Genomic DNA, 11,348 nt, shown 5'->3' on the forward strand with positions numbered 1-11,348 from the left:
GAACTTCTTGACGGGTAACACACTTTTATTAAATCTTTACGTGTCACAATACAACGTGTGGTCTCCCTTCTTCCGACTACACACTCCACTAATCTCGTGTAAACTCTATGCCTCTGGCTACACACGCTACACTTGACTCGTGTAGACCCTATGCCTCTGGCTACACAATACACTCGACTCGTGTAGACCCTATGCCCCTGGCTACACACAATGCATTCGGCTCGTGTAGACCTTATGCCTATGGCTACACACACTACACTCGCCTCTGGGTTACACAGAGTCCCGGTCCCGTTAGGACAGCGGGACTAGGTACCGCAGGGCCCTAGGTCTTCATCCCCGTCTTCATTCTTCGCTGGTTACATCCTGCCCTTACGCCTGTGTGCATCCCCTTTTATAGCCCCTGCTCACGAGAGACGGAGCTGATGCGGACGTCGACGTGAGCATCGTTCCTTAGTGAACCAATCACGACGCACTCTCTCTACGATCCGTTTTCCCCAGCGCGTGTTAACACTACTCCACCAATCACACCGCGCTGCCACCCGATCACTCCCTCTCAGCGCGTCACCGGCCCACAGCCAATCAGTACCCCGTAACCCACGACCCCGCGCTGACCCCTGATCCTCCACCGTCAGCGCGCGTCACCACCTACACAGCCAATCATTACGCGCTGGCATACGATCCCTAATCCCAGCGCGTATCACCACTACACAAACAATGAACGTGAATCTTACCATTTGTGTCGTTAAATTATTTTAAAGTTGTATTTCGTTCAAATGCCTAAATATTTGTCTTAGTTTTGGGTCTTTCGGTAAAGTCACGTAGATAGGTTCAAAAACTACGACGTTTCGATCGCAACACAAGCGGTCGTCTTCAGGAAAATTGAAGACGACCGCTTGTGTTGCGATCGAAACGTCGTAGTTTTTTGTTATTTTTTGTTATTTTCTTTGAACCTATCTACGCGATTTGACCGAAAGACCCAAGAATATGAATTCCTGCCGTCACGAAAGCTTTAAGTGAAGATGTATTTGTCTTTGTTTCAATGCACGTATGTTTAACTTCTTTGGCATCATACACAGGCAACCTCACTAATTAGAGGTGCGGGGGAAAAACAACAAACCAAGCACAAACAGTAGTTCTACAGAAATTAGTTTTCAATGTAGAAAATTAGTTTTTAATCCAAAAATTAGTTTTCAAATGAGATGTCATTTTTTAGGCTGGTAAGTTGATCAAAGACATTAATCTATTCATATAAAGGAGACTAATGTAGCTTTATTAAGGTAATATATGTTAATATTGTAAGACCGTAAAGTTGTCGGAAAAAGCTTGATGTTAATCCGAAAAAAATGCCCTGACAGATTTCCCTCCCTTTGTGCGGTAGATGCCTTTCCAAAAAATGGCGTACGTACAGGAGACTCTCGATCATCCGCATGCAGTTTATCCGATTTGCTGATTACCTGCGCACCTGAGATTTTGACATAAATTAATAACTCATGGATTTCCCCTGAAGCCCAAATTAATAACATAAAAACAGTTATACACTGTTATTCTTGGAAATGTTTATTATAACTCACGTGCTTAAGCCAAAAAAACATTTGCTCCGGTTAATCCGAAATCTACGTGGAGTAGTTGCATATATTTATAACAGTAGGTGGAGTTTTATTGATTTTGATTGTCTGTGGCTCTGCTATCCACTTAGTGGACCGAGTCTTCTGCGCAGGAGCAGGAAAGTGTTGTCAGTGAACACGCGCATCGATCGATCGTTAGCATTCATTATAAATCGAAAGAGTAGCAATCGTAATCGTCAGTTGCGCTTTATTTTCAGTTATTTATCTGATCATTTATTTTGCGAGTTTCAATTTACAAAACTGTGCAATGACAGAGAAACTTAAACATAATTCGTCCCTCGATTTTATATTTTTGGATTATCCACAATTTTGAATTTTCCGCGGCCGTCCTCCCCGTTATTAGCGCAGATCATCGAGAGTCTACGATACGTAGCTGCTCGCGGTCCCCACCCAGGTGGGGCAATGAGCCCAATTTCGCCCCTTCCTCAAACCCCAGGAGCATGGAGAGTTTTGTGATTTCTGTCCGTGGAATTTCTGTGCCACCCCTCCCTCCCCACATCGCGGTTTGTGCTCTATACAGGGCTCATATTTAAATGCAATAACATTTAAATACCGAACGCTTATGAGAAAAATAGCGTTAAGGGGCATGCACATATATTGCGTTTAAACATATAAACTGTCCATATATATATTAATGAATACATATATGTGTTGTATTATTGTGTTAGATTACCTTTAATAATGATGAACATAAATATCAGTCAACCCCTCTCTACCCACGAGGGGTTACGTTCTTGAAAACACGCGCGAATGCAGAATTTGTGAATGCAGAAACCTCGTTCAAAGGGCAAAAATTAGGGTCACGTTCCTAGTGTAATGACAGAGCGCCACCTAAGGGACAAGGAAGGGCTGCATAGGCACTGCTAGGTTACTCATATCCAATCAGAGGGAAGGGTTCCACTCGAGCCAAAGGTAACGGGCGGAGCTCGTGGGTATGTACGGGAAACATCGAGAAGGTTCCACGAGGGGCGTGGCTAAAGGCGGAGCTTAGCTTCGCCGAGAGCAATATAAGGAGAGGCAGTGAGAGGACTCGGTGTGGAAAGCCTGGAGTCCGGACTGCATCAACGCCTACCCCGTCTCGCCACCGGCCACGTGGACGGACGCCTCTGCCAGCGAAGCCCTCTCTACTTCCAGCGCGCCGTCATCCAGCTGCGAGTGCGAAGAGAGAGAGAGACGTGCCGCAACGGCAAGAAGAGAGAGAGAGAGAGAAATCATCCGGGAAGAGAGCGGAGCTGTGTAGTCATTGTTAAATAAAAGACACAAGTCTACAGTCGTCGTGGAAGTGCTTTATTACACTAGTACGAGTGAACATAGGGGGGGCAATGTTAAACGTTTAAAAACGACTACTACAATCAATCATTAATACATTATACGAAGCAATGCCTTTTTTTTCATGACATTTGATGATGATAATTTGACGACGATGGAGGTGGTGGTGATGGCGAGGAATTCAGGATGATGACTCCATTGGAGATGCAGGCGTGTGATAACAACGCTGCACAGTTTGTTATCACGAGGACAAAGCGGGCAGCCGAGGCGACGTGCCCAATCTTTGCAGCAGGCAGTTGTCAAAATTTGTGCGCGCACCTCCCACGGTGTCGGTGGTCTACAGGTACGACGCGTTATAACTCTCGCAAACTGTCCGGCGGGTCGCGAATAGTAAATTAGTATGCATTTAGTAACGCGAGAATATGCTACAACCCGTAAATCCAGAACTCGCGCATTGCGAGGGTTCACTGGTAATTTAAAAGTGTAAATATCAATACATAAACGTTATCCAGTACGTCTATGTTCCCGCTGCCTTGGCCATTTTGAATTTGGGACTCTGTACACGTTTGATGTGCAGCTCCCCTATCTTGATGCTGGTGGTGTAGGTGGCTACTTTATCAGTTGGTGGAAAGGCTAACAGACTCGGCGATGGTGTTATTCACGTACATGGTCAAAACATATTTCGGGTGGTAGTGATTCGTCGTGAGAATGTATCCGTGGATGTGGCAGCGACTGGCATCCAAGACGTGGGTTTCTTGGAGCATCAGGGCATCAAAGTTATGGATGCTCATTATGATTGCAAAATACTCGCACTTCGCTTGGGAGAGTCCCTCAATGATCAGTTGAAGGATCATTGTCCCATCGCCTATCTGGCACATTGTTTGGCTCTGCACAGGGCCTACTCTTTGGTTATTTCGGTAAAGTCACGTATAAAGAGAAAATAAGAAATTAAATACTAGCATACGACGTTTCGATTGCAACACAAGCAATCATCAGGTACAAATGAAATAGAAACACAAATCTAGTATATTTATAAATGTAATACAACAGAGAGTCGGATAACATAACAGTCAACACACTACCTGGTTGATTACGTTCTTCCTGAGAATGATCAATTTGAGAAAGAGCTAAAACACAGAACCAGAGACATATAGACAGACATATAAGTAGAGACAAATATCACAGAGATACATAGAGAGAGAGACGTACAAGGCATGAGAGTGAAATGCAAAGGACATGTCAGCATGAGAGATCTAAGAGAGATGCATGGAGCGAGATACAGAGAGTCGGAAATAACAGCTGACATAGGGACATAGGTCAGCTGTTATTACCCACTCTCTGTGTCTCTTTGACCTACTCCAAGCGGCATCCTCGATCCTCAGCGAGATGCAGTCCCTGCCCTCGATGGCGAAGGAGGGAGCAGCGGAGTTGTCCGGATGGGGTGACTCGGCCGCGATTTCACAAAAGGCGGGAACGCCATCGCTGCTGTCCGCGCTCGCGGGCGCCATTTTGCTGCTGGCGGGGAGTGCTGAGCCCGCCAACCTTGAAGCAGGGACGTCCTCGTCGATTTACGTCCAGTCGCTCCACCATCGGCTGCCCTTCATTAAATAATTTGTTGCCGCCAACGGCGACTGGGTGGCGTCTAAGCGGTGATTTCTCTGACTTGGCGGGATGGTCGGAGGCGGACGTGCTGAAGCCGCTGCCCGCCACCCTCGATGATGATGCCTTGGCAGCGTTCCTCGCCATTCCGCTGTCCGAGAGGTCCAACCTCATGCAAGCGTTTGACCAGATGGCCGCTCTTTTTTAGCCTCCGCTAAACACCCGTCCGAAGTTCGCCGTGAGGCGAAAAGTAGATGGTGAGTCGGCTCTCGCCTACCGAAGTGCGCTCTTGGCGCTGGCGAAGGCCAAGTTTCCGAAAATGGACCACGACGGCCTTGACACATTGGTCCTCAAGAAGATGTTGGGACTCGCCAAAGGCCTCCATACTGTGCTCCCCGCCGAGGACAGAGAGGTGTCTTCACTCAAGATCGCCAGGTGCATACAGGTGCAGCAGACCATGCAACATCACAGGGTGTTGGTGGCGTGCTCTGCGTCTTCCGTGGAGCGTGGGGATCATGCGGATGAGGAGCCTGCTCCTGCGTGCTCACTGCATCAGCGGAGCGGCGATCGTCAGGGTGACGGTGATCGGTGGCAGGACGACCGGTGGCAGGGAATGTCTGCTTCGTCCCAGTCCAGCAGTGGACGGGTCACCTGCTACAACTGCGGCCTACCGGGGCACGTCCAATCAGGCTGCTGGGTTCCTCGACGGCGGCCCCTGGAATGTGCGCCTTCCTATGACTCCCTGTTGTCTAAGGCGTGGCTCGATTGATGCCTCGCACGTGGCCGCTTGTGTCGGCCTCGCGTGCTCTGGATGTGAAGGACCCGACGACCCGGCCTACTGCTCTTCGTGAGGAGCCAGCTTCGTCGAGTCGATTTCTTGTTCCCCCCGGCCCTTCCACGGCGGTCGAGCCCAACCTGCCTGGAGGTCTGGCGTCACGGACTTGTTCAAAGATTCGCGTGATCCTCGCACATAGCACACTCCCACACCATCATGGGTTGTCGCACTCGCATGAGTCGTGGCAAGTATTTGGCTGATCCTGCTCGTGATCGAGCTCGCGGGCGTTGTTACACGTTGTGGGTGGGAAATATTGATTGCGGGGATCTTGTACAAAGCGGTTGTTGGGTTGTTAATTTTTCACTGTTGTGTTCATTTTTTAGGGTTGTTCATTTTTTTTTCCTCTCTCTGTGTATATATTGTACAGTTGGGTTTGGGTAATTTTTCGCGTTGTTCTGTTATTGTTGGAGCATACTTTGCTGTTCCGTATAATTGTACATCGGTTGCTTACTTGCGGGTGAGTTGGCAGCCAGGACGGCTGGAAGCTACGGAGAGGGGGTGATGTAGTGACTGTGATTATCACTATTTGGTGCCGGGCTTACGAAGCCACGGTGGATAATGTGTTGGCATTATGTGTAGCCCACTCACTAGGCGTAGTACTAGCCCTAGCAGGGCTTGGGTGAGCGCTGGTCAGCTCGGAGACACCACGTACAGTGCGCGGGGCAGGCTCCCGGTGAGGGAGCGAGAGAGAGCATCAGCCAGCCAGGGTTACGTTGGGGCATGATATGCTGGTTGACCTGCCGATACGTGACCGGATTATATTGGAGGGGGGCCACCAGTGGACGGGGGCCGCTGGGCGGTCACGTGGTCTTAAAGAACTCTCGGGGGAGCCTTCGGGAAAGAGCTAGAGAGATCGAGAAGGTGGGTGGGGCTCAGGGAGGGGAGGAGGCAGCCCCAGCCCCGGCCGATATAACGGGGGCCCGGGGGGGCTCGGGGTTCTTCGTGTTGCTGGTGATGAAGATCCATGTCGGGGAGAAGAAGCCTCTAGCCACGCGGTCCGGGACCCAGCTTGTGGTCTGGGCCGGGATAGCGAACCGTGTCTAGTTCTGCTGTAGCGTGGTTAGACGGGCATTCAATATCCGAGTGTAGGTTGTGTTATGTTGTGTTGAAGTTGGTTGAATAAAGAGTGTTCCTCCCAAAACGTCTGCGACTCAGTTGGACTCACTACACTTATATAACGCTGCCTGTCTAGCGACGACGATGCCAACCCCTATATAGCTGGCTGACTACTAGCGAGCGACGTCGACACAGCGGTGGCAAAGATGACAGCAATGATGAAGACAGCGACGAAGAAGACGATCCTGATTTACTATTATGCTCGTGGCTCCGCCCCGGCCACGCCCCCTTTCTCGAACTCTCCAGCGGGTTCCGGGGGTCCCCAGATGGTTCCCGTTGCTGACCCTTTGCCCAGTTATCTCCCCCTCTGGTCGTTTCCGTGTATCTGTCTTACCGTCTTGCCCATACTGTTTACAAACACGCAATTACCCCCTACGGGCGATAGTCAGCGCACCTCAAGCAATCGTCATCAGGTGGGACAACCACAGCAAGACCATTGCTTGTGTTGCAATCAAAATGTCATAATCAATTCTTTTTTCTACCTACGTGACTTTACCGAAATAACCAAAGAATATGGATTCCTGCAGTCACGAAAGCTTAAAATCAAGATTCAAGTAGCTGGTTCAAAGAAAATAACAAAAAAACACGACGTTTCGATCGCAACACAAGTGGTCGTCATCAGCAAAAGTCCCTGTGTTGCGATCGAAACGTCGTAGTTTTTTGTTATTTTCCTTGAACCTATCTACGTGACTATACCATAAGACCCAAAGAATATCACTGGTCAACACACTTTTTCTGGCATAAGGTATTCCAACGGTTTTAATGCAATTTTGGGGTGCTGATTCCAAATCTGGCATCAGTTTTTGTCTATCACATCAGGATTTTGAGATATCAAATATTGCATTTTCAATAAAAACTGCAGAAAAAAAATATTAAATAAATGTGGATATCTAAATAAAATTATATTCTAAACACACTATCCTAAAAATACAACACCGTATTTTAACACTATAGCAGTCACTGACTCGCAACAACTTGCAATCATAAGTGACAGAGTTAATTTCTGGTAAAATCAATGAAAATGGGGTATGCCGATAGCATAAAAATGAGATGTGATAGAGCAAATCTGAGACCAGATTTGGAATCAGCACCCTGAAATTAGTCTAAAACAGCTGCAAAAGTCCAGGCCAGATTTTTTTTGTTGACCAGTGATATGCTCCACGTTACAAATGTCAATTAATATCATGTAGAGCTGTATATGTTGGAGGCAAGGTATTAAAATCAATCGTAAACTGAACGCCAGTGCAAGTGTAAATATTTCTTGGTTCTCGTTAAAGACTGGCAGCATGCAGAGTTTTGTACTAGTTTTTGTTGCAATTGAGAAATAAATACCAATGGATTATATGGATGAGAAGGCATTAGAAATTGAATAGAACCGGCTACTTCTGGATTTAAAACTTCAGTCTGTTGAAAATAGGCTTTATAGGAGTTAAGATGTTCAAACACCAAATATACACCTACTATTGCAAGGCCATCACGTTTGAATTTACCACACATCATGCTTGTGGAATAATGTATGCATTGTACCTGAAACAGAATAATGGCAAAAGGCGAACAGCAAAAAGGCAATGCAAATATCAAAGGATGTATAGCTGGGGTTGAGCAAAAAAATACATTACACCACGACAGCTTTGCAAACAGAGTCAAGGTAAGGGGTTAATACAGTTTTTTTTTATTCAGAATATCATTGCGGGGCAAGACATCACGACTCTGAGATCCCCCCTGGCAATTGTACAGCTTGTAATGGTCAGCAGTCTTTCTTAAAATATCATTGTTTGGTGTTGGTGTTGCAAAGAGACGGGCACATAGGTGAACTGTGCATGGCTACATTAAGTCCCTTGCCCATAGAAGCGATATATCGGAATACAAACACAAAAATATTTTATCAGGGTTTTTCCATTGCTGCTATTAATTATCTAGTGTATAAAATGAGTAGTGTGCCATATTTAAGACTTCGCCAAACATCAACGGGCAGAGAATGTGTAGGAAGTCAGAATACAATAATTAAGCAAGCAGCTAAGCTGAGAAAGTTAGCTAAATTGAGCAAGTTAGCTGAGCAAGTCAGCTGAGCTGAGCAAGTCAGTTAAACTGAACAAGTCAGTTAAACTGAACAAGTCAGCTGAGCTGAACAAGTCAGTTGAACTAAGCACGTCAGCTGAGCTGAGCAAGTCAGCTGAACTGAGCAAGTCAGTTAAACTGAGCAAGTCAGTTAAACTGAGCAAGTCAGTTGAACTGAGCAAGTCAGTTGAACTGAGCAAGTCAGTTGAACTGAGCAAGTCAGTTGAACTGAGCAAGTCAGTTAAACTGAGCAAGTCAGCTGAACTGAGCAAGTCAGGTGAGCTGAGCAAGTCAGTTAAACTGAGCAAGTCAGTTGAACTGAGCAAGTCAGTTAAACTGAGCAAGTCAGTTAAACTGAGCAAGTCAGTTGAACTGAGCAAGTCAGTTGAACTGAGCAAGTCAGTTAAACTGAGCAAGTCAGTTAAACTGAGCAAGTCAGTTGAACTGAGCAAGTCAGTTGAACTGAGCAAGTCAGTTAAACTGAGCAAGTCAGGTGAGCTGAGCAAGTCAGTTAAACTGAGCAAGTCAGTTAAACTGAGCAAGTCAGTTGAACTGAGCAAGTCAGTTGAACTGAGCAAGTCAGTTAAACTGAGCAAGTCAGTTAAACTGAGCAAGTCAGTTAAACTGAGCAAGTCAGTTGAACTGAGCAAGTCAGTTAAACTGAGCAAGTCAGTTGAACTGAGCAAGTCAGTTGAACTGAGCAAGTCAGTTGAACTAAGCAAGTCAGTTGAACTGAGCAAGTCAGTTGAACTGAGCAAGTCAGTTGAACTGAGCAAGTCAGTTGAACTGAGCAAGTCAGTTGAACTAAGCAAGTCAGTTGAACTGAGCAAGTCAGTTGAACTGAGCAAGTCAGTTGAACTAAGCAAGTCAGTTGAACTGAGCAAGTCAGTTGAACTGAGCAAGTCAGTTGAACTAAGCAAGTCAGTTGAACTAAGCAAGTCAGTTGAACTGAGCAAGTCAGGTGAGCTGAGCAAGTCAGTTGAACTAAGCAAGTCAGTTGAACTGAGCAAGTCAGTTGAACTGAGCAAGTCAGTTGAACTGAGCAAGTCAGTTGAACTGAGCAAGTCAGTTGAACTAAGCAAGTCAGTTGAACTGAGCAAGTCAGTTGAACTGAGCAAGTCAGTTGAACTGAGCAAGTCAGTTGAACTGAGCAAGTCAGGTGAGCTGAGCAAGTCAGTTGAACTAAGCAAGTCAGTTGAACTGAGCAAGTCAGTTGATCTGAGCAAGTCAGTTGAACTGAGCAAGTCAGTTGAACTGAGCAAGTCAGTTGAACTAAGCAAGTCAGTTGAACTGAGCAAGTCAGTTGAACTGAGCAAGTCAGTTGAACTAAGCAAGTCAGTTGAACTGAGCAAGTCAGGTGAGCTGAGCAAGTCAGTTGAACTGAGCAAGTCAGTTGAACTGAGCAAGTCAGTTGAACTGAGCAAGTCAGTTGAACTGAGCAAGTCAGGTGAGCTGAGCAAGTCAGTTGAACTAAGCAAGTCAGTTGAACTAAGCAAGTCAGTTGAACTGAGCAAGTCAGGTGAACTAAGCAAGTCAGTTGAACTAAGCAAGTCATCTGAACTGAGCAAGTCAGGTGAGCTGAGCAAGTCAGTTGAACTAAGCAAGTCAGTTGAACTAAGCAAGTCATCTGAACTGAGCAAGTCAGGTGAGCTGAGCAAGTCAGTTGAACTAAGCAAGTCAGTTGAACTGAGCAAGTCAGTTGAACTGAGCAAGTCAGTTGAACTAAGCAAGTCAGTTGAACTAAGCAAGTCAGTTGAACTAAGCAAGTCAGTTGAACTAAGCAAGTCAGCTGAACTGAGCAAGTCAGGTGAGCTGAGCAAGTCAGTTGAACTAAGCAAGTCAGTTGAACTAAGCAAGTCAGCTGAACTAAGCAAGTCAGGTGAGCTGAGCAAGTCAGTTAAACTGAGCAAGTCAGGTGAGCTGAGCAAGTCAGTTAAACTGAGCAAGTCAGTTGAACTAAGCAAGTCAGCTGAACTAAGCAAGTCAGGTGAGCTGAGCAAGTCAGTTGAACTAAGCAAGTCAGTTGAACTAAGCAAGTCAGCTGAACTAAGCAAGTCAGGTGAGCTGAGCAAGTCAGTTAAACTGAGCAAGTCAGGTGAGCTGAGCAAGTCAGTTAAACTGAGCAAGTCAGCTGAACTGAGCAAGTCAGGTGAGCTGAGCAAGTCAGTTAAACTGAGCAAGTCAGGTGAGCTGAGCAAGTCAGTTGAACTAAGCAAGTCAGTTGAACTAAGCAAGTCAGCTGAACTAAGCAAGTCAGGTGAGCTGAGCAAGTCAGTTAAACTGAGCAAGTCAGGTGAGCTGAGCAAGTCAGTTAAACTGAGCAAGTCAGGTGAGCTGAGCAAGTCAGCTGAACTGAGCAAGTCAGGTGAGCTGAGCAAGTCAGTTAAACTGAGCAAGTCAGGTGAGCTGAGCAAGTCAGTTGAACTAAGCAAGTCAGTTGAACTAAGCAAGTCAGTTGAACTGAGCAAGTCAGGTGAGCTGAGCAAGTCAGTTGAACTAAGCAAGTCAGTTGAACTAAGCAAGTCAGTTGAACTAAGCAAGTCAGCTGAGCTGAGCAAGTCAGTTGAATTCCCCAAGTCAGCTGAATTATAGTTTCACGTGGCGGTATAAATGGGGTACACTACAGTTAGCCAAATGGCAGGACACGTGCCGTGGGATAGTTTGGGTGCTCCGAACTTCTAACGAAGGAGGTTGGGACCCAGCATACAAGAGTCAGATAAAAACAAATTACTCCCTACTCGGAGTGGCTCTCTCAAGAGCTCTGTATAGTGGAGGATCTTCCGCCAGCAGTGTTGTGAGCAAGCAATTGCAGCGCTGCACCTTCATATTTTCCTTTTTTTCTTTCC

Source organism: Lethenteron reissneri, chromosome 69 (assembly GCF_015708825.2).
Source record: "Lethenteron reissneri isolate LAM-NWPU_2019-01 chromosome 69, ASM1570882v1, whole genome shotgun sequence".
Taxonomy (NCBI): Eukaryota; Metazoa; Chordata; class Hyperoartia; order Petromyzontiformes; family Petromyzontidae; genus Lethenteron; species Lethenteron reissneri.